General features: G+C 54.0%; 30 non-coding genes across 30 annotated transcripts; all 30 read right to left on the bottom strand.

The window, feature by feature from the left end:
- Positions 1-195: 195 nt before the first annotated feature.
- Positions 196-267, bottom strand: Trnae-cuc (transfer RNA glutamic acid (anticodon CUC)). Its single transcript has one exon. It is a non-coding gene; the product is annotated as a tRNA-Glu (tRNA).
- Positions 268-549: 282 nt separating this feature from the next.
- On the bottom strand, positions 550-631 carry Trnal-cag (transfer RNA leucine (anticodon CAG)). Its single transcript has one exon. It is a non-coding gene; the product is annotated as a tRNA-Leu (tRNA).
- An 80-nt stretch (positions 632-711) lies between these two features.
- Trnal-uag (transfer RNA leucine (anticodon UAG)) lies at positions 712-793 on the bottom strand. The gene has a single exon. It is a non-coding gene; the product is annotated as a tRNA-Leu (tRNA).
- Positions 794-1,551: 758 nt separating this feature from the next.
- Positions 1,552-1,623, bottom strand: Trnah-gug (transfer RNA histidin (anticodon GUG)). Its single transcript has one exon. It is a non-coding gene; the product is annotated as a tRNA-His (tRNA).
- A 386-nt stretch (positions 1,624-2,009) lies between these two features.
- Positions 2,010-2,081, bottom strand: Trnae-cuc (transfer RNA glutamic acid (anticodon CUC)). Its single transcript has one exon. It is a non-coding gene; the product is annotated as a tRNA-Glu (tRNA).
- Positions 2,082-2,363: 282 nt separating this feature from the next.
- Trnal-cag (transfer RNA leucine (anticodon CAG)) lies at positions 2,364-2,445 on the bottom strand. Its single transcript has one exon. It is a non-coding gene; the product is annotated as a tRNA-Leu (tRNA).
- An 80-nt stretch (positions 2,446-2,525) lies between these two features.
- Trnal-uag (transfer RNA leucine (anticodon UAG)) lies at positions 2,526-2,607 on the bottom strand. The gene has a single exon. It is a non-coding gene; the product is annotated as a tRNA-Leu (tRNA).
- Positions 2,608-3,365: 758 nt separating this feature from the next.
- Trnah-gug (transfer RNA histidin (anticodon GUG)) lies at positions 3,366-3,437 on the bottom strand. The gene has a single exon. It is a non-coding gene; the product is annotated as a tRNA-His (tRNA).
- A 386-nt stretch (positions 3,438-3,823) lies between these two features.
- Positions 3,824-3,895, bottom strand: Trnae-cuc (transfer RNA glutamic acid (anticodon CUC)). The gene has a single exon. It is a non-coding gene; the product is annotated as a tRNA-Glu (tRNA).
- Positions 3,896-4,177: 282 nt separating this feature from the next.
- On the bottom strand, positions 4,178-4,259 carry Trnal-cag (transfer RNA leucine (anticodon CAG)). Its single transcript has one exon. It is a non-coding gene; the product is annotated as a tRNA-Leu (tRNA).
- An 80-nt stretch (positions 4,260-4,339) lies between these two features.
- Trnal-uag (transfer RNA leucine (anticodon UAG)) lies at positions 4,340-4,421 on the bottom strand. Its single transcript has one exon. It is a non-coding gene; the product is annotated as a tRNA-Leu (tRNA).
- A 758-nt stretch (positions 4,422-5,179) lies between these two features.
- Positions 5,180-5,251, bottom strand: Trnah-gug (transfer RNA histidin (anticodon GUG)). Its single transcript has one exon. It is a non-coding gene; the product is annotated as a tRNA-His (tRNA).
- A 386-nt stretch (positions 5,252-5,637) lies between these two features.
- Trnae-cuc (transfer RNA glutamic acid (anticodon CUC)) lies at positions 5,638-5,709 on the bottom strand. Its single transcript has one exon. It is a non-coding gene; the product is annotated as a tRNA-Glu (tRNA).
- A 282-nt stretch (positions 5,710-5,991) lies between these two features.
- Positions 5,992-6,073, bottom strand: Trnal-cag (transfer RNA leucine (anticodon CAG)). Its single transcript has one exon. It is a non-coding gene; the product is annotated as a tRNA-Leu (tRNA).
- Positions 6,074-6,153: 80 nt separating this feature from the next.
- Positions 6,154-6,235, bottom strand: Trnal-uag (transfer RNA leucine (anticodon UAG)). Its single transcript has one exon. It is a non-coding gene; the product is annotated as a tRNA-Leu (tRNA).
- A 758-nt stretch (positions 6,236-6,993) lies between these two features.
- Trnah-gug (transfer RNA histidin (anticodon GUG)) lies at positions 6,994-7,065 on the bottom strand. The gene has a single exon. It is a non-coding gene; the product is annotated as a tRNA-His (tRNA).
- Positions 7,066-7,451: 386 nt separating this feature from the next.
- Trnae-cuc (transfer RNA glutamic acid (anticodon CUC)) lies at positions 7,452-7,523 on the bottom strand. Its single transcript has one exon. It is a non-coding gene; the product is annotated as a tRNA-Glu (tRNA).
- Positions 7,524-7,805: 282 nt separating this feature from the next.
- On the bottom strand, positions 7,806-7,887 carry Trnal-cag (transfer RNA leucine (anticodon CAG)). Its single transcript has one exon. It is a non-coding gene; the product is annotated as a tRNA-Leu (tRNA).
- An 80-nt stretch (positions 7,888-7,967) lies between these two features.
- On the bottom strand, positions 7,968-8,049 carry Trnal-uag (transfer RNA leucine (anticodon UAG)). The gene has a single exon. It is a non-coding gene; the product is annotated as a tRNA-Leu (tRNA).
- Positions 8,050-8,807: 758 nt separating this feature from the next.
- Positions 8,808-8,879, bottom strand: Trnah-gug (transfer RNA histidin (anticodon GUG)). Its single transcript has one exon. It is a non-coding gene; the product is annotated as a tRNA-His (tRNA).
- A 386-nt stretch (positions 8,880-9,265) lies between these two features.
- Trnae-cuc (transfer RNA glutamic acid (anticodon CUC)) lies at positions 9,266-9,337 on the bottom strand. Its single transcript has one exon. It is a non-coding gene; the product is annotated as a tRNA-Glu (tRNA).
- A 282-nt stretch (positions 9,338-9,619) lies between these two features.
- Positions 9,620-9,701, bottom strand: Trnal-cag (transfer RNA leucine (anticodon CAG)). Its single transcript has one exon. It is a non-coding gene; the product is annotated as a tRNA-Leu (tRNA).
- Positions 9,702-9,781: 80 nt separating this feature from the next.
- On the bottom strand, positions 9,782-9,863 carry Trnal-uag (transfer RNA leucine (anticodon UAG)). The gene has a single exon. It is a non-coding gene; the product is annotated as a tRNA-Leu (tRNA).
- Positions 9,864-10,621: 758 nt separating this feature from the next.
- Positions 10,622-10,693, bottom strand: Trnah-gug (transfer RNA histidin (anticodon GUG)). Its single transcript has one exon. It is a non-coding gene; the product is annotated as a tRNA-His (tRNA).
- Positions 10,694-11,079: 386 nt separating this feature from the next.
- On the bottom strand, positions 11,080-11,151 carry Trnae-cuc (transfer RNA glutamic acid (anticodon CUC)). Its single transcript has one exon. It is a non-coding gene; the product is annotated as a tRNA-Glu (tRNA).
- A 282-nt stretch (positions 11,152-11,433) lies between these two features.
- Trnal-cag (transfer RNA leucine (anticodon CAG)) lies at positions 11,434-11,515 on the bottom strand. The gene has a single exon. It is a non-coding gene; the product is annotated as a tRNA-Leu (tRNA).
- Positions 11,516-11,595: 80 nt separating this feature from the next.
- Positions 11,596-11,677, bottom strand: Trnal-uag (transfer RNA leucine (anticodon UAG)). The gene has a single exon. It is a non-coding gene; the product is annotated as a tRNA-Leu (tRNA).
- A 758-nt stretch (positions 11,678-12,435) lies between these two features.
- Trnah-gug (transfer RNA histidin (anticodon GUG)) lies at positions 12,436-12,507 on the bottom strand. The gene has a single exon. It is a non-coding gene; the product is annotated as a tRNA-His (tRNA).
- Positions 12,508-12,893: 386 nt separating this feature from the next.
- Positions 12,894-12,965, bottom strand: Trnae-cuc (transfer RNA glutamic acid (anticodon CUC)). Its single transcript has one exon. It is a non-coding gene; the product is annotated as a tRNA-Glu (tRNA).
- A 282-nt stretch (positions 12,966-13,247) lies between these two features.
- Trnal-cag (transfer RNA leucine (anticodon CAG)) lies at positions 13,248-13,329 on the bottom strand. Its single transcript has one exon. It is a non-coding gene; the product is annotated as a tRNA-Leu (tRNA).
- Between the last annotated feature and the right edge of the window lie 9 nt (positions 13,330-13,338).

The following is a 13,338-nucleotide window of genomic DNA, read 5'->3' on the forward strand; positions in this document are numbered from 1 at the left end:
ATCTTGCAGTCCTCCAAGCCTCTTGACTACAGGTACCCGTATGTGGCTGGATAACAAGTGGATAGATGCCGCATCTCTCTCGCCGTCAGGTGTTGCCACGAATCATACTTAACGTGGCTTTCTGCACGCGTCAGCGTAGCGTCAGTCGAGCTAAGTCGGGACAAGTCGCATAAGAGGAGCAACAAAAACGCGCATTTCCGGTACCGGGAATCGAACCCGGGCCTCCTGGGTGAGAGCCAGGTATCCTAGCCACTAGACCACACCGGATAACGGCGGCAGCGCTCTTCCAGCGAACGCAGCAACCACGCACGGTTAACTGTCGACAACTGTAAAAAATCCACTCTCTCGCGTTATAGAACGGCGTGCTCCGGACGCATTTCGTGGAGACGAACGCCAGCAATGATGAGAGCAAAAGGCGCCTCCAAATCCTGTCGTTGCACCACGCACTGTTCTACGGCAATTCACGAAGCAGAAGCTCACGCCTTGTTGTGCTGTTTTCTTTGCAGGCAATAAGCGCAGCCGTCTTCGACACAGGAAACATTACACGTTTGGCAGCTGTGGGGTTGGAACCCACGCCTCTCAAGAGACTGGTGCCTGAAACCAGCGCCTTAGACCGCTCGGCCACGCTACCTACACAACACGCGCGTCACAAGAGCTGCGTCCTACGCCACGAGAACACACCGCAGCGGCACAAAAGTGAGACGTAAAAATTGGCAACGGTGGGATTCGAACCCACGCCTCCGAAGAGACTGGTGCCTAAAACCAGCGCCTTAGACCGCTCGGCCACGTTACCGCTGGAGCACGAGCGGCGAAACGTTTCCTTTGTAGTACAAAGATCACTCCGAAATGTAAGTGTCTTGGCAATCGCTGTGCCATGTATTTCCACTGCTCTCCCACTGGAAGCGTCTCTTTAGGCCATCCACAACAAGAAAATGCCGTGCCCGCCGTATGGTAGCGACGCCACTTGTCTGTAGCTGTCGTAGTTAAGGAGACAGCATCGAGAGACGTTTTCGTGCTGTGACCAGGTTTCGAACCTGGGCTTTCCGTAACCACTAAAGTATCATAGCTGTACCTGTCAGGCGGAGCTAGAATGCTCCATGTAACAAACATATGTGAGCTCAAGGAGGTTACACGTGAAGAGAAAGCGGCAGGTTAACACGACTACAGCAAAACCCCTGGCAGCGCTGGGATTCGAACCGACGCCTACGAAGAGACTGGTGCCTTAAACCAGCGCCATAGAGCGCTCGGCCATGCTACGTGCGCTGCAATGGGCACCAGTGTTCCTAGCATTTGTAGAAACAGTGCACGCCACAGCTTCCTGTTCTGCTGGGGCTGGCTGCTCATCCATCGCACTTCAAAACAACTGCCCTTTTCGACTACAGAGAGCAGCGGACGTCTGCGCTCTGGGAGGCGACATTACGTGTTGGTGAGGAAGTGATAGTGCAAACTGCGGCCTGCGGAACACGAGTGACAAAATCAAGAGAGCACTGTCATTTCGAGTACTCGTGCACTATCGCTATTGCAACGGCAGTAAGGCAAAACTTTCAAAATTGCCGTGACCAGGATTCGAACCTGGGTTATTGCGGCCACAACGCAATGTCCTAACCACTAGACGATCACGGCCACGGCCACGAAGCCACCCACGAAAGCAGCTGGCAGGAATGCAAGTGGCGATACACAGCAAAGCCTAGGCCAAGGTGTACGCCACAGCAGTGTCAGACACGGTCCGCATCACGTGTATACGAGCAAATGAACGTTGCTGCGCTGTCAGGACACTAACTACAGTGGTTAGCTGCATTCACCTCCGTGGCAATATCTTGCAGTCCTCCAAGCCTCTTGACTACAGGTACCCGTATGTGGCTGGATAACAAGTGGATAGATGCCGCATCTCTCTCGCCGTCAGGTGTTGCCACGAATCATACTTAACGTGGCTTTCTGCACGCGTCAGCGTAGCGTCAGTCGAGCTAAGTCGGGACAAGTCGCATAAGAGGAGCAACAAAAACGCGCATTTCCGGTACCGGGAATCGAACCCGGGCCTCCTGGGTGAGAGCCAGGTATCCTAGCCACTAGACCACACCGGATAACGGCGGCAGCGCTCTTCCAGCGAACACAGCAACCACGCACGGTTAACTGTCGACAACTGTAAAAAATCCACTCTCTCGCGTTATAGAACGGTGTGCTCCGGACGCATTTCGTGGAGACGAACGCCAGCAATGATGAGAGCAAAAGGCGCCTCCAAATCCTGTCGTTGCACCACGCACTGTTCTACGGCAATTCACGAAGCAGAAGCTCACGCCTTGTTGTGCTGTTTTCTTTGCAGGCAATAAGCGCAGCCGTCTTCGACACAGGAAACATTACACGTTTGGCAGCTGTGGGGTTGGAACCCACGCCTCTCAAGAGACTGGTGCCTGAAACCAGCGCCTTAGACCGCTCGGCCACGCTACCTACACAACACGCGCGTCACAAGAGCTGCGTCCTACGCCACGAGAACACACCGCAGCGGCACAAAAGTGAGACGTAAAAATTGGCAACGGTGGGATTCGAACCCACGCCTCCGAAGAGACTGGTGCCTAAAACCAGCGCCTTAGACCGCTCGGCCACGTTACCGCTGGAGCACGAGCGGCGAAACGTTTCCTTTGTAGTACAAAGATCACTCCGAAATGTAAGTGTCTTGGCAATCGCTGTGCCATGTATTTCCACTGCTCTCCCACTGGAAGCGTCTCTTTAGGCCATCCACAACAAGAAAATGCCGTGCCCGCCGTATGGTAGCGACGCCACTTGTCTGTAGCTGTCGTAGTTAAGGAGACAGCATCGAGAGACGTTTTCGTGCTGTGACCAGGTTTCGAACCTGGGCTTTCCGTAACCACTAAAGTATCATAGCTGTACCTGTCAGGCGGAGCTAGAATGCTCCATGTAACAAACATATGTGAGCTCAAGGAGGTTACACGTGAAGAGAAAGCGGCAGGTTAACACGACTACAGCAAAACCCCTGGCAGCGCTGGGATTCGAACCGACGCCTACGAAGAGACTGGTGCCTTAAACCAGCGCCATAGAGCGCTCGGCCATGCTACGTGCGCTGCAATGGGCACCAGTGTTCCTAGCATTTGTAGAAACAGTGCACGCCACAGCTTCCTGTTCTGCTGGGGCTGGCTGCTCATCCATCGCACTTCAAAACAACTGCCCTTTTCGACTACAGAGAGCAGCGGACGTCTGCGCTCTGGGAGGCGACATTACGTGTTGGTGAGGAAGTGATAGTGCAAACTGCGGCCTGCGGAACACGAGTGACAAAATCAAGAGAGCACTGTCATTTCGAGTACTCGTGCACTATCGCTATTGCAACGGCAGTAAGGCAAAACTTTCAAAATTGCCGTGACCAGGATTCGAACCTGGGTTATTGCGGCCACAACGCAATGTCCTAACCACTAGACGATCACGGCCACGGCCACGAAGCCACCCACGAAAGCAGCTGGCAGGAATGCAAGTGGCGATACACAGCAAAGCCTAGGCCAAGGTGTACGCCACAGCAGTGTCAGACACGGTCCGCATCACGTGTATACGAGCAAATGAACGTTGCTGCGCTGTCAGGACACTAACTACAGTGGTTAGCTGCATTCACCTCCGTGGCAATATCTTGCAGTCCTCCAAGCCTCTTGACTACAGGTACCCGTATGTGGCTGGATAACAAGTGGATAGATGCCGCATCTCTCTCGCCGTCAGGTGTTGCCACGAATCATACTTAACGTGGCTTTCTGCACGCGTCAGCGTAGCGTCAGTCGAGCTAAGTCGGGACAAGTCGCATAAGAGGAGCAACAAAAACGCGCATTTCCGGTACCGGGAATCGAACCCGGGCCTCCTGGGTGAGAGCCAGGTATCCTAGCCACTAGACCACACCGGATAACGGCGGCAGCGCTCTTCCAGCGAACACAGCAACCACGCACGGTTAACTGTCGACAACTGTAAAAAATCCACTCTCTCGCGTTATAGAACGGCGTGCTCCGGACGCATTTCGTGGAGACGAACGCCAGCAATGATGAGAGCAAAAGGCGCCTCCAAATCCTGTCGTTGCACCACGCACTGTTCTACGGCAATTCACGAAGCAGAAGCTCACGCCTTGTTGTGCTGTTTTCTTTGCAGGCAATAAGCGCAGCCGTCTTCGACACAGGAAACATTACACGTTTGGCAGCTGTGGGGTTGGAACCCACGCCTCTCAAGAGACTGGTGCCTGAAACCAGCGCCTTAGACCGCTCGGCCACGCTACCTACACAACACGCGCGTCACAAGAGCTGCGTCCTACGCCACGAGAACACACCGCAGCGGCACAAAAGTGAGACGTAAAAATTGGCAACGGTGGGATTCGAACCCACGCCTCCGAAGAGACTGGTGCCTAAAACCAGCGCCTTAGACCGCTCGGCCACGTTACCGCTGGAGCACGAGCGGCGAAACGTTTCCTTTGTAGTACAAAGATCACTCCGAAATGTAAGTGTCTTGGCAATCGCTGTGCCATGTATTTCCACTGCTCTCCCACTGGAAGCGTCTCTTTAGGCCATCCACAACAAGAAAATGCCGTGCCCGCCGTATGGTAGCGACGCCACTTGTCTGTAGCTGTCGTAGTTAAGGAGACAGCATCGAGAGACGTTTTCGTGCTGTGACCAGGTTTCGAACCTGGGCTTTCCGTAACCACTAAAGTATCATAGCTGTACCTGTCAGGCGGAGCTAGAATGCTCCATGTAACAAACATATGTGAGCTCAAGGAGGTTACACGTGAAGAGAAAGCGGCAGGTTAACACGACTACAGCAAAACCCCTGGCAGCGCTGGGATTCGAACCGACGCCTACGAAGAGACTGGTGCCTTAAACCAGCGCCATAGAGCGCTCGGCCATGCTACGTGCGCTGCAATGGGCACCAGTGTTCCTAGCATTTGTAGAAACAGTGCACGCCACAGCTTCCTGTTCTGCTGGGGCTGGCTGCTCATCCATCGCACTTCAAAACAACTGCCCTTTTCGACTACAGAGAGCAGCGGACGTCTGCGCTCTGGGAGGCGACATTACGTGTTGGTGAGGAAGTGATAGTGCAAACTGCGGCCTGCGGAACACGAGTGACAAAATCAAGAGAGCACTGTCATTTCGAGTACTCGTGCACTATCGCTATTGCAACGGCAGTAAGGCAAAACTTTCAAAATTGCCGTGACCAGGATTCGAACCTGGGTTATTGCGGCCACAACGCAATGTCCTAACCACTAGACGATCACGGCCACGGCCACGAAGCCACCCACGAAAGCAGCTGGCAGGAATGCAAGTGGCGATACACAGCAAAGCCTAGGCCAAGGTGTACGCCACAGCAGTGTCAGACACGGTCCGCATCACGTGTATACGAGCAAATGAACGTTGCTGCGCTGTCAGGACACTAACTACAGTGGTTAGCTGCATTCACCTCCGTGGCAATATCTTGCAGTCCTCCAAGCCTCTTGACTACAGGTACCCGTATGTGGCTGGATAACAAGTGGATAGATGCCGCATCTCTCTCGCCGTCAGGTGTTGCCACGAATCATACTTAACGTGGCTTTCTGCACGCGTCAGCGTAGCGTCAGTCGAGCTAAGTCGGGACAAGTCGCATAAGAGGAGCAACAAAAACGCGCATTTCCGGTACCGGGAATCGAACCCGGGCCTCCTGGGTGAGAGCCAGGTATCCTAGCCACTAGACCACACCGGATAACGGCGGCAGCGCTCTTCCAGCGAACGCAGCAACCACGCACGGTTAACTGTCGACAACTGTAAAAAATCCACTCTCTCGCGTTATAGAACGGCGTGCTCCGGACGCATTTCGTGGAGACGAACGCCAGCAATGATGAGAGCAAAAGGCGCCTCCAAATCCTGTCGTTGCACCACGCACTGTTCTACGGCAATTCACGAAGCAGAAGCTCACGCCTTGTTGTGCTGTTTTCTTTGCAGGCAATAAGCGCAGCCGTCTTCGACACAGGAAACATTACACGTTTGGCAGCTGTGGGGTTGGAACCCACGCCTCTCAAGAGACTGGTGCCTGAAACCAGCGCCTTAGACCGCTCGGCCACGCTACCTACACAACACGCGCGTCACAAGAGCTGCGTCCTACGCCACGAGAACACACCGCAGCGGCACAAAAGTGAGACGTAAAAATTGGCAACGGTGGGATTCGAACCCACGCCTCCGAAGAGACTGGTGCCTAAAACCAGCGCCTTAGACCGCTCGGCCACGTTACCGCTGGAGCACGAGCGGCGAAACGTTTCCTTTGTAGTACAAAGATCACTCCGAAATGTAAGTGTCTTGGCAATCGCTGTGCCATGTATTTCCACTGCTCTCCCACTGGAAGCGTCTCTTTAGGCCATCCACAACAAGAAAATGCCGTGCCCGCCGTATGGTAGCGACGCCACTTGTCTGTAGCTGTCGTAGTTAAGGAGACAGCATCGAGAGACGTTTTCGTGCTGTGACCAGGTTTCGAACCTGGGCTTTCCGTAACCACTAAAGTATCATAGCTGTACCTGTCAGGCGGAGCTAGAATGCTCCATGTAACAAACATATGTGAGCTCAAGGAGGTTACACGTGAAGAGAAAGCGGCAGGTTAACACGACTACAGCAAAACCCCTGGCAGCGCTGGGATTCGAACCGACGCCTACGAAGAGACTGGTGCCTTAAACCAGCGCCATAGAGCGCTCGGCCATGCTACGTGCGCTGCAATGGGCACCAGTGTTCCTAGCATTTGTAGAAACAGTGCACGCCACAGCTTCCTGTTCTGCTGGGGCTGGCTGCTCATCCATCGCACTTCAAAACAACTGCCCTTTTCGACTACAGAGAGCAGCGGACGTCTGCGCTCTGGGAGGCGACATTACGTGTTGGTGAGGAAGTGATAGTGCAAACTGCGGCCTGCGGAACACGAGTGACAAAATCAAGAGAGCACTGTCATTTCGAGTACTCGTGCACTATCGCTATTGCAACGGCAGTAAGGCAAAACTTTCAAAATTGCCGTGACCAGGATTCGAACCTGGGTTATTGCGGCCACAACGCAATGTCCTAACCACTAGACGATCACGGCCACGGCCACGAAGCCACCCACGAAAGCAGCTGGCAGGAATGCAAGTGGCGATACACAGCAAAGCCTAGGCCAAGGTGTACGCCACAGCAGTGTCAGACACGGTCCGCATCACGTGTATACGAGCAAATGAACGTTGCTGCGCTGTCAGGACACTAACTACAGTGGTTAGCTGCATTCACCTCCGTGGCAATATCTTGCAGTCCTCCAAGCCTCTTGACTACAGGTACCCGTATGTGGCTGGATAACAAGTGGATAGATGCCGCATCTCTCTCGCCGTCAGGTGTTGCCACGAATCATACTTAACGTGGCTTTCTGCACGCGTCAGCGTAGCGTCAGTCGAGCTAAGTCGGGACAAGTCGCATAAGAGGAGCAACAAAAACGCGCATTTCCGGTACCGGGAATCGAACCCGGGCCTCCTGGGTGAGAGCCAGGTATCCTAGCCACTAGACCACACCGGATAACGGCGGCAGCGCTCTTCCAGCGAACACAGCAACCACGCACGGTTAACTGTCGACAACTGTAAAAAATCCACTCTCTCGCGTTATAGAACGGCGTGCTCCGGACGCATTTCGTGGAGACGAACGCCAGCAATGATGAGAGCAAAAGGCGCCTCCAAATCCTGTCGTTGCACCACGCACTGTTCTACGGCAATTCACGAAGCAGAAGCTCACGCCTTGTTGTGCTGTTTTCTTTGCAGGCAATAAGCGCAGCCGTCTTCGACACAGGAAACATTACACGTTTGGCAGCTGTGGGGTTGGAACCCACGCCTCTCAAGAGACTGGTGCCTGAAACCAGCGCCTTAGACCGCTCGGCCACGCTACCTACACAACACGCGCGTCACAAGAGCTGCGTCCTACGCCACGAGAACACACCGCAGCGGCACAAAAGTGAGACGTAAAAATTGGCAACGGTGGGATTCGAACCCACGCCTCCGAAGAGACTGGTGCCTAAAACCAGCGCCTTAGACCGCTCGGCCACGTTACCGCTGGAGCACGAGCGGCGAAACGTTTCCTTTGTAGTACAAAGATCACTCCGAAATGTAAGTGTCTTGGCAATCGCTGTGCCATGTATTTCCACTGCTCTCCCACTGGAAGCGTCTCTTTAGGCCATCCACAACAAGAAAATGCCGTGCCCGCCGTATGGTAGCGACGCCACTTGTCTGTAGCTGTCGTAGTTAAGGAGACAGCATCGAGAGACGTTTTCGTGCTGTGACCAGGTTTCGAACCTGGGCTTTCCGTAACCACTAAAGTATCATAGCTGTACCTGTCAGGCGGAGCTAGAATGCTCCATGTAACAAACATATGTGAGCTCAAGGAGGTTACACGTGAAGAGAAAGCGGCAGGTTAACACGACTACAGCAAAACCCCTGGCAGCGCTGGGATTCGAACCGACGCCTACGAAGAGACTGGTGCCTTAAACCAGCGCCATAGAGCGCTCGGCCATGCTACGTGCGCTGCAATGGGCACCAGTGTTCCTAGCATTTGTAGAAACAGTGCACGCCACAGCTTCCTGTTCTGCTGGGGCTGGCTGCTCATCCATCGCACTTCAAAACAACTGCCCTTTTCGACTACAGAGAGCAGCGGACGTCTGCGCTCTGGGAGGCGACATTACGTGTTGGTGAGGAAGTGATAGTGCAAACTGCGGCCTGCGGAACACGAGTGACAAAATCAAGAGAGCACTGTCATTTCGAGTACTCGTGCACTATCGCTATTGCAACGGCAGTAAGGCAAAACTTTCAAAATTGCCGTGACCAGGATTCGAACCTGGGTTATTGCGGCCACAACGCAATGTCCTAACCACTAGACGATCACGGCCACGGCCACGAAGCCACCCACGAAAGCAGCTGGCAGGAATGCAAGTGGCGATACACAGCAAAGCCTAGGCCAAGGTGTACGCCACAGCAGTGTCAGACACGGTCCGCATCACGTGTATACGAGCAAATGAACGTTGCTGCGCTGTCAGGACACTAACTACAGTGGTTAGCTGCATTCACCTCCGTGGCAATATCTTGCAGTCCTCCAAGCCTCTTGACTACAGGTACCCGTATGTGGCTGGATAACAAGTGGATAGATGCCGCATCTCTCTCGCCGTCAGGTGTTGCCACGAATCATACTTAACGTGGCTTTCTGCACGCGTCAGCGTAGCGTCAGTCGAGCTAAGTCGGGACAAGTCGCATAAGAGGAGCAACAAAAACGCGCATTTCCGGTACCGGGAATCGAACCCGGGCCTCCTGGGTGAGAGCCAGGTATCCTAGCCACTAGACCACACCGGATAACGGCGGCAGCGCTCTTCCAGCGAACACAGCAACCACGCACGGTTAACTGTCGACAACTGTAAAAAATCCACTCTCTCGCGTTATAGAACGGCGTGCTCCGGACGCATTTCGTGGAGACGAACGCCAGCAATGATGAGAGCAAAAGGCGCCTCCAAATCCTGTCGTTGCACCACGCACTGTTCTACGGCAATTCACGAAGCAGAAGCTCACGCCTTGTTGTGCTGTTTTCTTTGCAGGCAATAAGCGCAGCCGTCTTCGACACAGGAAACATTACACGTTTGGCAGCTGTGGGGTTGGAACCCACGCCTCTCAAGAGACTGGTGCCTGAAACCAGCGCCTTAGACCGCTCGGCCACGCTACCTACACAACACGCGCGTCACAAGAGCTGCGTCCTACGCCACGAGAACACACCGCAGCGGCACAAAAGTGAGACGTAAAAATTGGCAACGGTGGGATTCGAACCCACGCCTCCGAAGAGACTGGTGCCTAAAACCAGCGCCTTAGACCGCTCGGCCACGTTACCGCTGGAGCACGAGCGGCGAAACGTTTCCTTTGTAGTACAAAGATCACTCCGAAATGTAAGTGTCTTGGCAATCGCTGTGCCATGTATTTCCACTGCTCTCCCACTGGAAGCGTCTCTTTAGGCCATCCACAACAAGAAAATGCCGTGCCCGCCGTATGGTAGCGACGCCACTTGTCTGTAGCTGTCGTAGTTAAGGAGACAGCATCGAGAGACGTTTTCGTGCTGTGACCAGGTTTCGAACCTGGGCTTTCCGTAACCACTAAAGTATCATAGCTGTACCTGTCAGGCGGAGCTAGAATGCTCCATGTAACAAACATATGTGAGCTCAAGGAGGTTACACGTGAAGAGAAAGCGGCAGGTTAACACGACTACAGCAAAACCCCTGGCAGCGCTGGGATTCGAACCGACGCCTACGAAGAGACTGGTGCCTTAAACCAGCGCCATAGAGCGCTCGGCCATGCTACGTGCGCTGCAATGGGCACCAGTGTTCCTAGCATTTGTAGAAACAGTGCACGCCACAGCTTCCTGTTCTGCTGGGGCTGGCTGCTCATCCATCGCACTTCAAAACAACTGCCCTTTTCGACTACAGAGAGCAGCGGACGTCTGCGCTCTGGGAGGCGACATTACGTGTTGGTGAGGAAGTGATAGTGCAAACTGCGGCCTGCGGAACACGAGTGACAAAATCAAGAGAGCACTGTCATTTCGAGTACTCGTGCACTATCGCTATTGCAACGGCAGTAAGGCAAAACTTTCAAAATTGCCGTGACCAGGATTCGAACCTGGGTTATTGCGGCCACAACGCAATGTCCTAACCACTAGACGATCACGGCCACGGCCACGAAGCCACCCACGAAAGCAGCTGGCAGGAATGCAAGTGGCGATACACAGCAAAGCCTAGGCCAAGGTGTACGCCACAGCAGTGTCAGACACGGTCCGCATCACGTGTATACGAGCAAATGAACGTTGCTGCGCTGTCAGGACACTAACTACAGTGGTTAGCTGCATTCACCTCCGTGGCAATATCTTGCAGTCCTCCAAGCCTCTTGACTACAGGTACCCGTATGTGGCTGGATAACAAGTGGATAGATGCCGCATCTCTCTCGCCGTCAGGTGTTGCCACGAATCATACTTAACGTGGCTTTCTGCACGCGTCAGCGTAGCGTCAGTCGAGCTAAGTCGGGACAAGTCGCATAAGAGGAGCAACAAAAACGCGCATTTCCGGTACCGGGAATCGAACCCGGGCCTCCTGGGTGAGAGCCAGGTATCCTAGCCACTAGACCACACCGGATAACGGCGGCAGCGCTCTTCCAGCGAACGCAGCAACCACGCACGGTTAACTGTCGACAACTGTAAAAAATCCACTCTCTCGCGTTATAGAACGGCGTGCTCCGGACGCATTTCGTGGAGACGAACGCCAGCAATGATGAGAGCAAAAGGCGCCTCCAAATCCTGTCGTTGCACCACGCACTGTTCTACGGCAATTCACGAAGCAGAAGCTCACGCCTTGTTGTGCTGTTTTCTTTGCAGGCAATAAGCGCAGCCGTCTTCGACACAGGAAACATTACACGTTTGGCAGCTGTGGGGTTGGAACCCACGCCTCTCAAGAGACTGGTGCCTGAAACCAGCGCCTTAGACCGCTCGGCCACGCTACCTACACAACACGCGCGTCACAAGAGCTGCGTCCTACGCCACGAGAACACACCGCAGCGGCACAAAAGTGAGACGTAAAAATTGGCAACGGTGGGATTCGAACCCACGCCTCCGAAGAGACTGGTGCCTAAAACCAGCGCCTTAGACCGCTCGGCCACGTTACCGCTGGAGCACGAGCGGCGAAACGTTTCCTTTGTAGTACAAAGATCACTCCGAAATGTAAGTGTCTTGGCAATCGCTGTGCCATGTATTTCCACTGCTCTCCCACTGGAAGCGTCTCTTTAGGCCATCCACAACAAGAAAATGCCGTGCCCGCCGTATGGTAGCGACGCCACTTGTCTGTAGCTGTCGTAGTTAAGGAGACAGCATCGAGAGACGTTTTCGTGCTGTGACCAGGTTTCGAACCTGGGCTTTCCGTAACCACTAAAGTATCATAGCTGTACCTGTCAGGCGGAGCTAGAATGCTCCATGTAACAAACATATGTGAGCTCAAGGAGGTTACACGTGAAGAGAAAGCGGCAGGTTAACACGACTACAGCAAAACCCCTGGCAGCGCTGGGATTCGAACCGACGCCTACGAAGAGACTGGTGCCTTAAACCAGCGCCATAGAGCGCTCGGCCATGCTACGTGCGCTGCAATGGGCACCAGTGTTCCTAGCATTTGTAGAAACAGTGCACGCCACAGCTTCCTGTTCTGCTGGGGCTGGCTGCTCATCCATCGCACTTCAAAACAACTGCCCTTTTCGACTACAGAGAGCAGCGGACGTCTGCGCTCTGGGAGGCGACATTACGTGTTGGTGAGGAAGTGATAGTGCAAACTGCGGCCTGCGGAACACGAGTGACAAAATCAAGAGAGCACTGTCATTTCGAGTACTCGTGCACTATCGCTATTGCAACGGCAGTAAGGCAAAACTTTCAAAATTGCCGTGACCAGGATTCGAACCTGGGTTATTGCGGCCACAACGCAATGTCCTAACCACTAGACGATCACGGCCACGGCCACGAAGCCACCCACGAAAGCAGCTGGCAGGAATGCAAGTGGCGATACACAGCAAAGCCTAGGCCAAGGTGTACGCCACAGCAGTGTCAGACACGGTCCGCATCACGTGTATACGAGCAAATGAACGTTGCTGCGCTGTCAGGACACTAACTACAGTGGTTAGCTGCATTCACCTCCGTGGCAATATCTTGCAGTCCTCCAAGCCTCTTGACTACAGGTACCCGTATGTGGCTGGATAACAAGTGGATAGATGCCGCATCTCTCTCGCCGTCAGGTGTTGCCACGAATCATACTTAACGTGGCTTTCTGCACGCGTCAGCGTAGCGTCAGTCGAGCTAAGTCGGGACAAGTCGCATAAGAGGAGCAACAAAAACGCGCATTTCCGGTACCGGGAATCGAACCCGGGCCTCCTGGGTGAGAGCCAGGTATCCTAGCCACTAGACCACACCGGATAACGGCGGCAGCGCTCTTCCAGCGAACACAGCAACCACGCACGGTTAACTGTCGACAACTGTAAAAAATCCACTCTCTCGCGTTATAGAACGGCGTGCTCCGGACGCATTTCGTGGAGACGAACGCCAGCAATGATGAGAGCAAAAGGCGCCTCCAAATCCTGTCGTTGCACCACGCACTGTTCTACGGCAATTCACGAAGCAGAAGCTCACGCCTTGTTGTGCTGTTTTCTTTGCAGGCAATAAGCGCAGCCGTCTTCGACACAGGAAACATTACACGTTTGGCAGCTGTGGGGTTGGAACCCACGCCTCTCAAGAGACTGGTGCCTGAAACCAGCGCCTTAGACCGCTCGGCCACGCTACCTACACAACA

This window comes from Schistocerca nitens, chromosome 1, assembly GCF_023898315.1.
Source record: "Schistocerca nitens isolate TAMUIC-IGC-003100 chromosome 1, iqSchNite1.1, whole genome shotgun sequence".
Taxonomy (NCBI): Eukaryota; Metazoa; Arthropoda; class Insecta; order Orthoptera; family Acrididae; genus Schistocerca; species Schistocerca nitens.